Source organism: Octopus bimaculoides, chromosome 2 (assembly GCF_046866305.1).
Source record: "Octopus bimaculoides isolate indiv1 chromosome 2, ASM4686630v1, whole genome shotgun sequence".
NCBI lineage: Eukaryota > Metazoa > Mollusca > Cephalopoda > Octopoda > Octopodidae > Octopus > Octopus bimaculoides.
This window is the reverse complement of record NC_142929.1, coordinates 57,390,674-57,397,414: the sequence shown is the minus strand read 5'-3', so window position 1 is coordinate 57,397,414 and position 6,741 is coordinate 57,390,674.

Sequence of the window (6,741 nt, the reverse complement as noted above, 5' to 3'; positions counted from 1 at the left end):
TGCTGAATATTTTTACTGTTGATTTGAAAGATTTGTAATTTCTTCTGTAGCCAGAGTCAGTGCTTCTCTTGTCAATATTTAGAATGTTTATGATATTTTCCAGTTTTCATTTTCGGTATCACCGGAATATATATATATAAATAGAAATTTGCTCTTACGTTTCTTTCTGACGTCCGATTGCTGATGTATATTATACGAATGTGCGCCTCTAAGAAACATAATTCCATATTCGAAGAAGATTTATGGATTATGTTTTAATTTATTTTAGATCGTATTACTTTTTTCAAGCACATCTTCGTTTAGCCCTTTATTATACACATACACACACATGCACGCACGCGCACGCACACACACACACACACACACACACACACACATATATATGACGGGCTTCTTTCAGTTTCTGTCTACCATATTCACTTACGAGTCTTTGATTGGTCCGAGGCTTTAAGTAGAAGACACGTGCCCGCGGTGTCACGCAGTGGAACTGAACCCAGAACCATGTGGTTGGGAAACAAGCTTCTTACCACAGAACTACGACTGCGCCTATCGATACACACACACACACATACGCACACGCACACACACACGCACACAGACGATGGTCTTCTGTCGGTTTCCATCAAATGTTTGGTCGTCCAAAGACAGTTGCTTAAGGTGCCATAGAGTGAGACCGAACCATGTTGTGGGAGACAAACTTCTTACGGTAAAGCATACACCTGCGCCGATATGTTCTTAAACACAACCCTATGCGTCTATATACACATAGATGCAGAGATACACACGTAAGTATATCTGTTTATACAAATGCATGCTTATGTATAATACATACATTGTATGGAAATGTATCATGCATTTGTATACTTCGCAAATTCTGGATTCCTATAATTGCAATTATATAGAATAGCAGCATATATTTTTTGTTTATCAATGACTAACTATTCTTACATAGAATCACAATCAAATTTATACATGTATGTATGTATGTATGTATGTATGTATGTATGTATGTATGTATGTATGTATGTATGTATGTGTCTGTCTATATTTTTTGCAAAGGCGTCTTTATGTATACATATCTATTACCGAATATATGTTCAAGTAGGATATTTTTTTATTAATATTTGGATATATGTTATCATGAATGCTGGAATGATTTAAATATATGATATTTTTGTATGTGCATATGGATATATATATATATATATATATATATATATATATATACACCACCGCGCGAGTATATTATATATGTGTGAGTGTATACTTTTATCGTATAGATATATACATATATAAAACTTATATACCTATATGTGTTACATATAGAGAGAGAAATATATATATATATGAATTTCATATAAATATATAATATCCATATTTATACATATATGTCTATGTATATAATTATCCATATTAACCTCACTCTCTCTCTCTCGGAATATATATCGAATATATATATATATATATATATGTATGTATGTATGTTTGTATGTTTGTATGTATGTATGTATGAATGTATGTATGTATAGTGGCGTGTATGGCATATTGCATGCGTATATAGTACATATCTGACAAGTTTTCCTTTGCAGTGATTATGCATGTGTTGCATGTTTTAACACGAGACCCTAATCCGGCAAAAATAACCTGAATACGGTATGTGGGTGTGTGTGTGTGAGTGTGTGTGCGTGTGTGTGTGTGTGTGTGTGTGTGTGCTCGCGTGTATTCATTTATGTATTCATACATACAGATACAAGTGTGTGTGTGTGTGTGTGTGTGTGTGTGTGTGTGTGTGTGTGTTTGTGCGTGCCTGTGTGTGTGCTTTCTTGGATGTTCGTGTGCGAATATATGCTTACAAGTGTGATAAGAGGTTGATAGAGAATGAGAATGGGAGAATCAGAGATAAAGAGAAAGAAAAGAACGGTTGTGAGATTGTTCCGACTTCCTGACGTCTATTCTATGCGTGTATAGAATATTCCGATATAGGAAGAAAGGGTGATTGGTGGTCAGGTGAGGTTGATATTGGGGTGGTGCAGAGCGCATGCGTGAGTGCGGAAGCATGATGGAGAGGGGTAGGTGATTGGCCGACTGGATGTTCGGTTAATATAGTTCGATATTTGGTGGCGTTATGGCGTATGAATATAATTTGGTATGTGTAGCGTCTACATGTGTGGGTTTGTGTGTAGTATAGCATATATACATGTTATTGTGTGTGTGTATATGCATACATCTGTGTGTAGTCCGTGCTCTGTTTGGTGATGTATGTATATATGTGATGAATGTCCGTATCTTTGCATGTGTATGTGTATGTATGGCTGCATGTATTTATGTATGTATGCGGATATGTATGATTGCATTTATGTATACACGTTTGTATCTATGATTGTATGTATGTATGTATGTATGTATGCATATATATGTATGTATGTATGTATGTATGTATGTATGTATGCATATATATGTATGATGCAAGCAGGGCTCAAGAGACATTTAAGGAAAAATGTAAAGACTGAGAAGGTGAATGACAAGGACCTTTTTGTGTGCACAGTCTGTGACAGACCATGTCTGTCCTTGGCTGGCCTCAAATCTCACCTGCGAACCCATGGAAAACAAACCTCATCCAGCTATTCTGATTATATGTCTGTGCACACGTTTGAATGTGGTGTGTGCCAGAGGGTTTGCAAATCCAATGGGGGTCTTAAAAGACATGTTAGGATCCACAATGAGCAGAACTTACTTGCAGGTATTGGTAGTGCAAATCAGAGGTGCAATCTGTGTGGGTGTTTTTTTCAAAACACTGTCTGGTTTAAAAAGCCACATCAGACGCCATGAAAGGGCTAAGGTGTAGGTGCAGGAGGTGGTCAAACTCTGTGTAAGGAGTAGACAACCACCATGCATATATTTATCATTGGGTGTATGCTTATAGTCATGTATCCATGTTTGTATATATGATTGTATGTATATTTGTATCATTGTATGTATGACTATATTTATGTATTTATGTTTGTATGTATGATTGTATACATGCATACATGTATGCTTATATTTATGCGTGCATGTTTGTATGCGTGATTGTATGTATGTATGCATATATGTATGATTGCATATACTTTTGTATATATGAATGTTTGTATGCAGGTAGGTATGCATGTGCGTACGAATGTGTATGTACGCATGCGTGTACGTGCGCATGTATGCATGTGTGTGTATTTAGATTTGCTTTATGTCTAAGTTTATGTTTAAGTGTGCTTTTTTAATAATTATTGTGTGTGTGTGTGTGCGCGCGCGCGCGCGTGTGTGTGTGTGAAGGTATGTTCGTCGATACAATTTTCGTATTTACGTATGTGTGAGTGTTCATAGGAACGTTTTTCTTTCAGTCATTGGACTGTGGCCGTGTTAGGGGACCACCTTGAAGGTTTTACTGGGCTAAAATAAATTGACCCCTGTACATCTTTTCCTTTTCGGTCTCATAGTTATGCTATTGGTCTCCTCTCCTGAGGAGTTTCGAGACGTAAACAAAACAGCAGTTGTCAAGCGATGTTGAGGTGAGTGGGGATAAATACAGACACAACCACATACACGCACACAGATTCACACACACACACAGACTTACATACACATGCCTTTCTCTCTCTCTCTCTCTCTCTCTCTCTCTCTCTCACACACACACATACACATATAATTGTGTACATATATATCTATATATAACTGTCTTCTACACAGTATCTATCTACCAAATTGGTCGACCCGGGGCTACAGTATAAGATTCGCCCAAAGGTGCCGTGCGTGGGACTCAACCCGAAACCATATGATAGCAAAGCGAGTTTCTTAACTATGTGTATTTTATTGTCGCTGTGGTTTAGCTTCATTGAAATTTCAACATCAACTAAATAGTTATACATGTTTGTTTGTATGTGTATAAGCATTTAGAGTCAGCGAATGTAGAGATCTCTATATTCTGTTTTATGTATGAATGCTCATATATATAGTACATCTCGACATGCGCATATCTGCTTAAATGCTAAATTTTTGGAAATGTTTTATATATTTTGACAGTTTCATTGATAGTATGAGTCTGTAATCTTCTAGTTAGTTTCTCCTTTCTGGTTTTGTAAAGCTTAATTTCTCAAGATTGGTGCTGAGGTAGTTCCCCCATAATTAGGGGTGCAAATCATCCTTATAAATGTATGTATGTTTTTTGTCACAAATATCAATACGCAATGGAAGTCATTATTGTTGCTAGAAATACTAACCTTCAAAATCTCTAAATAAATATGTCACCTTACATACAAACCTGATAGCATTGCCAAAACTGCATCACCGAAATAAGAATTTCCTTTTGCAGTTGAAAAATCTTTTAGTTCTATTTGATTCCTCATTTACGAGGAAATACATTTAAGACTCCTGCGGCGGTACAACACAATCTAGAGGAATGAGGAGGGAATGGTCGCAAACGGACAGGCAACCGGACAAACAGAAAGACTGATTTTAAAATCTCTGAAGAAGTGAAACGGGTAGACACCCGTCAGAGTTAACATTTTATACAAATAATGTATATGTCAGTAGATAGATAGATAGATAGAGAGATAGATAGATAGATAGATAGATAGATAGAGAGAGAGAGAGAGAGAGAGACAGAGAGAGACAGACAGACAGAGAGATATCTTTTTATTATAGCCACACAGGGCTAAATACAGAAAATGGACAAATTACAAAGTAGAGCTTTTCTTGGGGGGGGGGGCGGATAATTTCGATCAAAAGGGATCGCGGAAAAAAAAGGTGGGGATTTCGATCAAAAGGGATCGCGGGAAAAAAAAAGAAAAAAAGATAGATAGATAGATAGATAGATAGATAGATAGACAGACAGACAGACAGACAGACAGACAGACAGACAGACAGACAAATAGATAGATAGATAGACAATAAATAAATAGTAAGGTAGGTAGGTAGGTAGGTAGGTAGGTAGGTAGGTTTAGGAAGGTAGGCTGGTCGGTCGGTCGATCAAAGCAGAACATATACATGATGTACAGAAACGGATATCACTGTCTACTTTCAAACGCATACACTCGCTTACTCATATAAATACAAACACACATACATGCGTGCATACATAGACACACATTCCCATGTTCACATGCAAACATGTGTATATGTGCACAGATGATACAATTTTCTACACATACAATACATGCACAAGTAAAATTATCAATTTGGCTGTCATTTTGAAAGTTTTCAAATTTATTTCTCAATTCATCTAGTTTCCACACATAAGATGTTCATTCATATATGCAATACGACATATACTTTCGCACACATACATTCACATCATAATTGGAGACATTTATCTACATATTGTGTTATGCTTCTGTGTGTGCGTGTGTGTGTGTGTGTGCTGTGCGTGTGTGTGTGTGCAGATATATTCGATTATATATGCATATGTATATATATGTGTGTGTGTGTATATATATATATATATATATATATATATATATATATACATTTCTACATATACATATGTGTGTATGTGTATATTTAGTAGATTATATATGTATATGTATGTATATACATACATATATATATATATATGTATATAAATATATATATATATATATATATATATATATATATATATATATATATATATATATATATATATATATATATATATATATGCATGTATATATATATTAGATTATACATACATATATATATATAGATAAATTAGATTAGATTATATATATATGTGTGTCTATATTAGATAGTATATATATGTATTAGATTATATATGCATGTATGTATATATATATATGCATGTATATATATACATATATATATTTATTTGATTATATATGCTTGTATACTGTATATATATATATATATATATATATATATATATATATATATATATATATATATATATATATATATATATATATCACTATATGCGCACGCTAACACACGCGCACTTGCATACACACACATACACACGCATATATATATATATATATATATATATGTTTGTGTGTGGCCATACTGTATGTGTGTATGTATGCAGGTAGCAAAGCGCACAGTATGTATTTATACTTCTTAGTTCCTCGGGCAACATGTAATCCATCAAGCTCGAAAATGAATATGAAGAAGGAAAAAAAAAAGAAGAAAATTAACAATAATAGCAATAATTAAGAAACACACACACACACAACACCCTCACACACACAACACCCTCACACACACAACACCCTCACACACACAACACCCTCACACACACAACACCCTCACACACACAACACCCTCACACACACTCTCACTTACACAAACGAACGACGAAATGTATAGGAAAATAAAATCAGTCTCACATATATCAAAATGAAAGTGTGTGCGTAGGCACGGTAGTTTTTGCGTAGTTTTATAATAGTTTCGCTCTGTGTTTGTGTGTGCCTCTGCGCGTGCTGGTTGATTAGAATCGAGTAAGCGACTTTTCGACGTCTTCATTATGCGTGTACTGAATGGCCAGGTAGTAAGGTGAAGTGCGGGAATTATGGGCACAAGTGGCGATTGTGTTGGTGTCTGTAACGTCTCTGTAGCTGGTGGGTAGACGGTCGTCGTTGTTGTGGTTGTTTTTGCCGAGGTTAGCTAAACGAACATATAGACCTGATCAAAGACGTTCCAGACTTGACCATTCCGATACGTTAGCCTAAGAATTCTCTTTTCTAAAGTGTGGTGGTGGTAGTGGTGGTTGTAGAT